The sequence below is a fragment of the Eriocheir sinensis genome, unplaced genomic scaffold (genome assembly GCF_024679095.1).
Source record: "Eriocheir sinensis breed Jianghai 21 unplaced genomic scaffold, ASM2467909v1 Scaffold195, whole genome shotgun sequence".
Classification (NCBI taxonomy): Eukaryota; Metazoa; Arthropoda; class Malacostraca; order Decapoda; family Varunidae; genus Eriocheir; species Eriocheir sinensis.
In genome coordinates this window covers 558,937-569,880 of record NW_026111350.1, presented here as the reverse complement: position 1 = coordinate 569,880, position 10,944 = coordinate 558,937, and the positions used below count along the sequence as shown (strand labels likewise).

The 10,944-nt window shown below is 43.5% G+C and overlaps 2 long non-coding RNA genes across 5 annotated transcripts in view; one reads left to right on the top strand and one right to left on the bottom strand.

Annotated features, from left to right (window-relative positions):
- Window positions 1-1,126: 1,126 nt before the first annotated feature.
- Window positions 1,127-7,264, top strand: LOC126990733 (uncharacterized). The gene is made up of 2 exons (XR_007744686.1): window positions 1,127-2,414; window positions 5,543-7,264. It is a non-coding gene; the product is annotated as an uncharacterized LOC126990733 (long non-coding RNA).
- Window positions 7,265-7,276: 12 nt separating this feature from the next.
- The window catches only part of LOC126990732 (uncharacterized), a 50,980-nt gene continuing 47,312 nt past the window's right edge, over window positions 7,277-10,944 (bottom strand). For 2 of the 4 annotated variants that reach the window (XR_007744682.1, XR_007744685.1), the window contains one exon: window positions 7,277-9,443. This is a non-coding gene — a long non-coding RNA (uncharacterized LOC126990732). The remainder of the gene's footprint in view (window positions 9,444-10,944) is intronic. The other 2 variants (XR_007744683.1, XR_007744684.1) reach the window with 2 other exon arrangements.

The window sequence follows — 10,944 nt, the reverse complement described above, 5'->3', positions numbered from 1 at the left end:
ACCACACCCCATCCCCTTGCTCAAGGGGGACAGTAACCACTCCTAGTCAATGGAAAGAATTCGGCCTAAGCGGGGCTCGAACCGCCGCCTGTTTGGCCGTGAAGCCTTGCAGTGCAGCGCTCTAACCGATTGAGCTACCAAAGTGGTGTGTTTGTGTGTGTGTGTGTGTGTGTGTAGTGGTGGTGTTTTCTAGCTTATTATTTCTATATTTGTTTATTTTTGTTTTTGTAATTATTATTGTTATTAATATTTTTGTTATTGTTTTTGTTGAGGTTACTATTCCTTTTTCCTTGTTGTGTTTTCTTTCTGCCTGGGCTGGGATGTGAACCCTGGCCTGTGTGTGGACTCAGCCCGGCACGCTGGCCACTGCACGGCATGGCATTTGATGTACCATTGAGGGGCCTTAACCATGTAGCTTAAGGGCCATTTTCCTACTTATACTGGCCTCATGACTTGCTTTGCCTGAATTATAACTGCTGAACAAGCCATTGTCATTGTGGGACCATAACTTAGGAGGCCAATTTGCCTCTTACATTATTTTTTGAGCTGTTCTAACTCTGTCTAGCCACACAGTATTACCAGAACAATAAATACTTGACTACCTTCTGGGCACGACATTGTTGGGCATAACTAAGCTTCTTTTTTTCTCCCCTTCACTGGCAAGTTTTGAAACAGCCTCCTCCTGCCTGTGACTTGACCTACTTCAGGAGCAAGACACCTCCAGGGGAAAGAAATTGAGCCTCTGTCCTGTTTTCTTTTGCTACAGCAGTGCACAGCAGGCTGATTTGTCATCTGTCCTTTTTCTTCCCCATCAACTGCTTGTGTAAACATATCTTACAGGCTTGTGTATCCCTTGTTCCACCATGGAGTGGCTTGTAACACCTTTCCCTTCCCTACAGGACTGCCAGAACCATAACAGTACTACTGCCAGGCTTGTGTATCCCCTGTTCTACCATGGAGTGGCTTGTAACACCTTTCCCTTCCCTACAGGACTGCCAGAACCATAACAGTACTGCCAGGCTTGTGTATCCCTTGTTCTACCATGGAGTGGCTTGTAACACCTTTCCCTTCCCTACAGGACTGCCAGAACCATGACAGTACTGCCAGGCTTGTGTATCCCTTGTTCCTTTTTTTTTTTTCTTACAACAAAGGAGACAGCTCAAGGGCACAAAAAAAAAAAAAAAAAAACAATAATAAAAAAAAGCCCGCCACTCGCTGCTCCCAAAAAAGAATCAAAAGAGATGGCCGAAAGAAGTCAATTTCGGGAGGAGAGGTGTCCTGATACCCTCCTCTTGAAAGAGTTCAAGTCGTAGGCAGGAGGAAATACAGATGAAGGAAGATTGTTCCAGAGTTTACCAGCGTGAGGGATGAAAGAGTGAAGATGCTGGTTAACTCTTGCATAAGGGGTTCGGACAGTATAGGGATGAGCATCAGTAGAAAGTCATGTGCAGCGGGGCTGCGGGAGGGGGGGAGGCATGCAGTTAGCAAGTTCAGAAGAGCAGTCAGCGTGGAAATATCGATAGAAAGAGAGGCAACATCGCAACGGAATTTAAGAGGTAGAAGACTTTCAGTAGGAGGAGGAGAGCTGATGAGACGAAGAGCCTTAGACTCCACTCTGTCCAGAAGAGCTGTGTGAGTGGAGCCTCCCCACACGTGAGATGCATACTCTATATGAGGGCGGATAAGGCCCCTGTAAATGGATAGCAACTGCGCAGGGGAGAAGAACTGGCAGAGACGATACAGAACGCCCAACCTCGAGGAGGCTGATTTAGTGAGAGATGAGATATGAAGTTTCCAGTTGAAATTTTGAAATAAGGATAGACCGAGGATGTTTAGTGTAGAAGACGGTGACAGCTGAGTGTTGTCGAAGAATAGGGGATAGGTGTTTGGAAGATTGTGTCGAGTTGATAGGTGGAGAAATTGAGTTTTTGAGGCATTGAAGGACACAAGGTTCCTTCTGCCCCAATCGGAAATGATAGCAAGGTCTGAGGTTAAGCGTTCTGCAGCCTCCAGCCTGGAGTTGTGTACTTCTTGTTGAGAGGGTCTTCTATCTACCATGGAGTGGCTTGTAACACCTTTCCCATCCCTACAGGACTGCCAGAACCATAACAGTACTGCCAGGCTTGTGTATCCCTTGTTCTACCATGGAGTGGCTTTTAACACCTTTCCCTTCCCTACAGGACTGCCAGAACCATAACAGTACTGCCAGGCTTGTGTATCCCTTGTTCTACCATGGAGTGGCTTTTAACACCTTTCCCTTCCCTACAGGACTGCCAGAACCATAACGGTACTGCCGGGAGTGTCATCGGGAAGGCGTGTTCACCTGCCCCACCCCAAGTGTGGCGACATGAAGGAGGAGCCGGAGGAGGAGGGGAGTGCCACGCCGTCATGCAGGCAGAGAACACGGAGAACAGGTGAGTGCCAGAGAGAGAGAGAGAGAGAGAGAGAGAGAGAGAGAGAGAGAGAGAGAGAGAGAGAGAGAGAGAGAGAGAGAGAGAGAGAGAGAGAGAGAGAGAGAGAGAGAGAGAATTTGCAACCTTGTTTCTGTTCTGTATCATTATTAGAACATACATGCATACATACATGAATCCATATAACAGTAAGACATTAGTCCCAGGTCATGCCATAGTGGTCAGCAATAAGACTATTTAGGTGTATCATAGAATGGAAGCAACACTATCAGACCCAGTGCATAGTCAGGCCAGAGCAAGACTTTACCATTAAAGTCCTCACCAATTGGCTCACACATTCCTTAACGTTAAGTAGTTTATGTGCCGGAGAGGTGCACTAGAGGGAGTGTTTATGGAAGGGAAACACTGCATACCAGACATAGCCAGGCCTCCTTGCTGACTAAAATGATGTAAACCTTCTCTAATTTGTCTCGAGTCTAAAAGGTTAATCAAAGCAAGCCGTTGCCAGACAAGGCACAGAGTCAACCAAGATTGCCGTGGCTGACTTGTCCTCTAAGATGTTGTTCGGGGACTTGCTGCCTCGAGGAACTGTGGGGGAGCAAGATTTTTTTGTGAACTGAAAACGGGGATATACAACACTAATTACTGGTGGAGAAAATTACCTACAAATGTCATGGCGAGCTTGTTAATGTTGTTGTATTAGCTACTGGCTGAAGGAACTGTAGGAGAGCAAGATTTGTACGTGATTTATACGTGAACTAAACACTGGGGAGTATAGGTCACAAACGATGCAGTTAGAGAGTATAATGAAGTCAGAAGTAAATGGGCAGCTTGTTAACTAATGAACCTACTGTGCTGTGACGAGATAAAGGAACTGTTTTTTTTTATTTATTTTTTATTTAGTAATTTATTTTTTAATTGCGTGTTCGCTTATAGCTCCCATGGGCTTTCTTCAGGAGCCTGGTGGTTGGCCCAAGCCCACCATGACACAGGCAATTTTCATAGTGGCACCATTTATTCTTGGCTCATGTTGCCCCCCTGGAACTCATTCTTGATTCACTTGAACGATTTATTGTAGAGTCTGGGTTGATGGGTGGTCTTCAGGACAGCACGTGGGTAGTCTTAGGCCACTCGCCAGTGACTAAAAAATCCCAGGTGGTAGCGTGGGGATTCACTTTGCCTCAGACCTTACTATTATTTCCGATTGGGGCAAGAGGAACCTGGTGTCCTTCAACGCCTCAGAAACACAGTTTCTCCACCTATCCACTTGACACAATCTTCCAAACAACTATCCCCTATTCTTTGACAACACCCAGCTATCACCTTCCTCAACACTAAACATCCTCGGTCTATCCTTAACTCAAAATCTTAACTGGAAACTTCATATCTCATCTCTTACTAAATCAGCTTCCTCGAGGCTGGGCGTTCTGTACCGTCTCCGCCAGTTCTTCTCCCCTGCACAGTTGCTATCCATATACAGGGGCCTTGTCCGCCCTCGTATGGAGTATGCATCTCATGTGTGGGGGGGCTCCACTCACACAGCTCTCCTTGACAGAGTGGAATCAAAGGCTCCTCCTAGTGATAGTCTTCTACCTCTCAAATTCCGCCGCCATGTTGCCTCTCTTTCTATCTTCTATCGATATTTCCATGCTGACTGCTCTTCTGAACTTGCTAACTGCATGCCTCCCCCCCTCCTGCGGCCCCGCTGCACACGACTTTCTACTCATGCTCATCCCTATACTGTCCAAACCCCTAATGCAAGAATCAACCAGCATCTTCACTCTTTCATCCCTCACGCTGGTAAACTCTGGAACAATCTTCCTTCATCTGTATTTCCTCCTGCCTACGACTTGAACTCTTTCAAGAGGAGGGTATCAGGACACCTCTCCTCCCGAGATTGACCTCTCTTTTTGGACACTCCTTTGACCTCTATTCAGGAGCAGTAGGTAGTGGCCTTTTTTTTTAATATTTTTCTTTGTGCCCTTGAACTATCTCCTAAGCTGTAAAAAAAAAAAAAAAAAAAAGCTTTGTCCAGCATGCAGTGAATGCTAGGCCCGCGCACTAACCACTCAGCCACCGCCTACCTTTGTGAGAGTAATATAAGAAGGAGTTGGGTTAGTTTACATAGGAGAGAATAGTGAGGAGGTCAGATTACTTTGAGAACTGTCTGGCTGGCTTGTTAGTGGATCTGCTATGCTCTGACTAGCTAACATTCTAAGGGTTACTACATTTAATTACAAACTGAACACTGAGGCATAGATGTATACTGAGTAAACCTGAGCTATGTAAACAAAGGGGAAGGAAACGCCAAGACCTTGTTTGTGTGGGAAGGAGAAGGAGGGACCCTCACACTGTAAGTGGGGGCGGGGCGTGGTGGGTGTGTCCGGGCGGGTGGGGCTGAGGTTGATTGCTTGCGGGCATCACTCTTCATGGAGGAGGAGGTTGGGGACTTTTATGAGGTTGGAGATCTTGATGTAGGACTCCCCTCGGGGCTGGCGGGCGGGGATCCGGGGGCTCCTTTTTGGGGGAAGGGCAGGGGCTTGCGGGGAAAGTTGATCCATCCTGCCGGGGGACTTGGGAGGGGAGGGGCAGCTCGGGGCGGACTGTCAGGAGTGGAGGAAAGGAAGGGAAGGGACAGAAAAGGAAAGAAAGGAAGGTAATGGAAAGGAAAGGAAAGGAAAGGCAAGGAAAGGAAGGGAAGGAAAGGAAATAAAGGAAAGGAAGGTAAAAGAAAGGAATGTAAAAGAAGGGAAAGGAAAGGAAGGGAAGGGAAGGGAAAGGAAGGGAAAGGAAAGGAAAGAAAAGGAAAGGAAGGGAAGGGAAGGAAAGGAGAGGGAAGGAAAGGAAAGGAAGGAAAAGGAAGGGAAAGGAAAGGAAAGGAAAGGAGAGGGAAGGAAAGGAAGATAAAGGAAAGGAAAGGAAGGTAAAGGAAAGGGAAGGGAAGGGAAATTAAAAAAAAGAAAAATAACAGAATAGGAAAGGAAATATAGGAAGGAAGGAGGAGAGAGAAATTAAGATAAAGAGAGGAACAAGAAGGAAGAAAAGAGAATAAGAAAGAATAATGATAATAAAATAATAATAATAATAATAATGAGAACACTAGGTATATTAATGAACGTCTTTGTCCACAGCTCTGAAAAATGAAGAAAGGAAGGAAGGAAGATAATCTCAGAAGACTCATACAGTCCATTACACGTCCTTCATGTTATGTTATTACATTCCTGTACTCCCAACGCCCGGCCCGGGGGTCCAGCCGCAACACTCACAAGGTCCAGATGCAGACTGCGGCCACCACTTGAGCAGCCCGGCTGCTGTACACCAATCCTTATTTAGTTGTGTTCTTGTAGAGTTAAATCCAGACATCCCATATCCTTAGGCCAGGTCAAAAGTAAAGTTTGGTGTGCATGGCCTCAGTGTTCATCTCTGTTACACTGCCCCTGGAGGCCGTGGAGGCAGGAGCCCAGCACCCTGGGACACACTCAGACTACCACAGGTGCCTCCCCAGGGGTCTCCAGATACACATGATCACCGAGACACAAAGGATGACCTGCATACGTCTAGGGATTCAAACCCTGGCCAGCGGATTGGTAGGTAGGCATGCCAGCCACAGCACCATGGAGCAATGTATTATACTAGTACTTGGCACTGGTATCCTATGCTATTTCTTCCTGGCTAGTTGGACACCAGAGATTTCCTGTATTAATTTCATGGGTTTTCTGTTATATATTTGTTTATTAGGTGTATCTTTTGATTTAGTTTCATCATGATTTTTATTGTTATCTAGTGAAGCAGCTCAAGGGTGAATGTAATACAAAACACAATTTGCAAATTGATATTTTTATTGCTAGAACACAAACACACACACATACACATAGTGACATAAGGAAGGTCATGTGGCTATGTAGGGGGGCGGGTCAGGATAGGGTCCATTATGTGTCTGGGGGAGGGCATGTGTCTGTGGGATGTTATCAACTTCCTGTGGGTGACATCCTGTGTGGCCTGAGAGAGAGAGAGAGAGAGAGAGAGAGAGAGAGAGAGAGAGAGAGAGAGAGAGAGAGAGAGAGAGAGAGAGAATAGGATTGACAAGAGAGAGAGGGATAGAGACTGGTAGCCCAAGGAAGGAGTAGACAGGTAAACAGATGAAGAAAGATGCATGAAAGGGAGGGAGAAAGAACTTGAGTGATAAATAAGGAAGTTAAACAGAGCTGAGAAAAAGGAAATATATACAAGGTTAATGTGTAAAGTACAGTTATCTGTAACTGTATATTTGAGGCTTTCAGAGGAGGCGGGACATAAGGAACAGTCCTATTTTTTTCTCGTTTGTACTGGGAAGGGAAAGTCTGGCTATCCTACACATCCCAGGAGGAACAAAACACAAGTTACAAGGGGAAAGCAACTCTTGGTACGCCCAACACAAGGTCGCTTTTCCCTTGCAACTTGTTTCTCAGAATGCATAGAATAGTCGGACCTTCCTTTCCCAGTGCAGACTAGAACACAATGGGCCTTTCCCTTACGTCCCCTCCCCTCCAAATGCCTCAAATATGTGTGTGTGTGTAATGAAAGAAAAATGGATAAAACCCTAATGAAGAGATAGAAATATGGAATGGAAAGGAAGCAGATATGAGGAAGGAATGGAGAGGGAGAGAGGGAAGAGACAGAGAGGGAAGAAATAGAACAGGAAAGAAAGAATACAATGAACTGAGCACAAGAAGAAGGAACCTAACTGGAGTATAAAAAGATAGGGAGGAGAAAACACTTGTGTATGTATGTATATGTTCGTGTTGTATGTACTATTGAGACTGACTTGGATATTGATGTAAGAATATAAATTAATAAACATTAGAAATAAGGAATTTTCAAGTGTTTTCTCTGTGTGTGTGTGTGTGTGTGTGTGTGAGAGAGAGAGAGAGAGAGAGAGAGAGAGAGAGAGAGAGAGAGAGAGAGAGAGAGAGAATGTGTAGAGTCAAATACTATTACTACTGTTCAAACTCTTGTTCTTCTTTTGGTATTCCTCTTATTATCAATTCCTCCTCCTCCTTCTTCTTCTTCCTCTTGTTGACTCAAATCTGCAAAATAAATACAAATTTTATCAATATAAGGAAATGGAAGATAGGAAATGCTAATAATGACCAACTAGACTCCCTTAATAATAATAATAATAGCCATGATAATGAACGGCCCCTCCCCCCTCTCTCTCCCTTTTTTTTCATTTTCGTTTAATGTTTATTTGATTCTCTCTCTCGTGTAATAACATGTAACACAATTGACTCCTTTAAAAACAAGCTCGACCGTCACTTCCTTGAACTTAATATTAACTAGAATAGAAAAGCAACGTTTTGGAGCCATCTGATTAATGTAGAATCACTTAGGTTTAAGGACAGACCACCTAGTCTGGACCATGGGGTCTGTGTGGTCTGACTTTCTATGTATGTACTCTCTCTCTCTCTCACACCAACCTTCCCATGAGCTAGGAAGGGAAGGGACAGAAAGGGTCACTTTGGCACTGTAAGCAGGCACTCACTGGCACTAAAATAACATGAACAAGACTTTGGGGACTTAACTGCTAAGACTGGACTCTGGAGCCATCCTTAAGAGCTGAAGGACTGGGTGTAATGAAAGACTATGTTCCCTATTGTACATCTTGCAGAATAAGAGTGGGATAGATAGATTAAGCTATTTTTATCCTCTCCTGTCTCTCTCTTTCTTCATTCCTTTCCATCACCTTGAGCATTCTAATTTACTGTTGAAGTAATAAAAATAAATAAAAATAAAAATGAACTGCAATAGATATACATGAAATTTTGGAATGGACAAAAATGGTGTTAAGTCTTGCATGTGGAGTTGATGCATGTTTCACCACCACACAACACCACTGGACACCAATTTTTCATCACCACTGCCTTCAACACTGCCACACCACTAAAGATGCATATTTACAACACCATTAGGTATAGAGATCATCACCACCAGGGCTATAACACCAATTTTCATCACCACCAACACAAGTACCTCCACCATCAACACCAGAACCTCTAAACATGCCTATATTTCATCACCACTGCCATCAACACCTCCACAAAGGCCATCAACACCAATTTTCATCACCACCAGTACAGTAAACACCGTTCACCACCACTCATCACCGTTTAAAAGAGGCTAGTTTTCAACACCACCACAGACTGACATCACCACCACTTCATCACTACACACCAGCACCCCTAACAATGCTTATCATCACTGTCATTAACACTCTCAACACCACCACCACCACTCAGGACTAATTTTGGCAGATATTTTTGGGGGTCTAGAAGGCATCCTCAGGTGGGGAAAATTTTGAAAACCCAGCACTCTTCGGGGCATTTTTAGGCCGATGCAGAAGATATTTGGGAATCTCTATCCAGCCCCAGGAATTACAACCCTGCCACTGAAAACACCGCGGGCCCACCGCCAGGCCACTGACCAAAGCCTGCCGCTGCTATAGGCTACGACATAAAAAAGATAATAATAATAATAATAATAATAATAATAATAATAATAATAATAATAATAATAATAGTAATAATAAATAATTGACACAAAAAGTGACCACCAGTGCAGGATGAGGGTTTGGGTCCCTCCCACCACCACAGACAGTATTTTTCAGTCACTGCCGAGTGGCCCAACACTACCCACATGCTGTCATGGTGGACGCCTGTCAACCCAGACTCTAGATTCTCTCTCTAAAAGAGGGGATCAGAAGTGATCCAGGCAAGGTGGCGCCACTATAAACACTTCCCTGCACTATAGAGGGCTGGGGCTGGCCGACGGGACCCACCACCAAGAAAGACTACCACACCTAGAGGCAGAAAAAAAATATTGCTGACACATTACTATAGCCGCCACCGCCACTGCAGCCCTCCGCCCTCCATTCCCTAAGGCTGGAGACGGGTCTGAAGATCCCCGGCACTGGCAGTGTGCTGGGCAGCCTGGGGTCCTGTGGCCTGGTGTTGGCACTGGGCTGCTGCTGCTCCCAAGGTCTGGTGATGCTGAGGCCTGGAGAGCGAGGAAGGACTTGGTAAGTTATGAAAGAAACAAGATGGATGGCTGGATATAAGCAAAGTGATGATACGCATTTCCAAAAGCCAAGAAATGCAAGTAAATAATTACTAAATGATGGAATTTGTAAACACATAAACAGACAGACATATATTAGAGTTGCTTTGATTTAAATTATGTGATTTAATCTATTACAGGACAAATATTAAAAAGCATAAAAAAGATTATCATTATAAGGGAAATTGTGATCTTTTCCTACCCTGATTTCTCATATATATATATATATATATATATATATATATATATATATATATATATATATATATATATATATATATATATATATATATATATATATATATATATATATATATATATATATATATATATATATATATATATATATATATATATATATATATATATATATTTTTATACATTATTTGGCTTCTTAGTGTTGGATGATCTGTTTGGTTGGTCCAAGGCAGGTCGGTGGGTCCTGGTGGTGGGCCCAGCCTGTTCTTGGCGCGCAGGCGAGTTTATAGTGGCCATATCTTATTTTGGCATGCTGCCCTCCCCAGAGCTCATTTTTGATCCTTGAATCTAGAGTCCGGGGTTGATAGGTGGTCTCTTGACAGCATGTGGTAGTTTTTGGCCACGGGCGGCGGAAAAAAAATCCAGCTGGGCACCACCGGGGGGATGAAACTCGTCCTCCTGAACACGAGGCCGTTACTTTGACATATATATATATATCTATATATATATATATATATATATATATATATATATATATATATATATATATATATATATATATATATATATATATATATATATATACAGATAAACATAGATAAATACTATTACAGAGATGAAAGGCTATAGGTTGAAGGGCTTAACACACACACACACTTTTTTTTTTAAAATGCAAATTGGAGTGGGCTGTACAAAGCCAAAAGTACCCAAGACAAGTGGGAGGAGTTTTTAAAGCTGTACAAAGAAGCCGATAATAGTTATGTCCCTGAGGTAACCAAAAAGGATGTTGGTAAAAAGAAGTGGTTTAACAAAAGATGCAAGGCAGCTAGAAAAAGAAAGGAGGAAGCCTGGAAGGGATGGAGGAGACGAGGAAGAATCAACGCATGGAACAATTTCAAACAAGGAAGGAATGAATATACAAAGATTAGAAGAGAAGAAAAACGGAAATATGAAAAAGATATAATCGACAAATGCAAAGACCAACCTAAATTATTTCACAGACATGTGAACGGCAAATTAAAGAATAGAGAAACAATCGATAAACTGAAAATGGGTGGAACTGCATATGAAGCCCCAGCAGAGATGGCAGAAGTGATGAACAACAGCTTTCATAGAGTTTTCACAAAGGAAGACGAATTCGTACAACCACCGGGCCAGGAAAGAGGAAGGGTTATGCAGGAGATACAGTTAACGGTGCAGGAGGTCAAGGAAAGCTTGAACAAGCTGGATGTAAGAAAGGCGA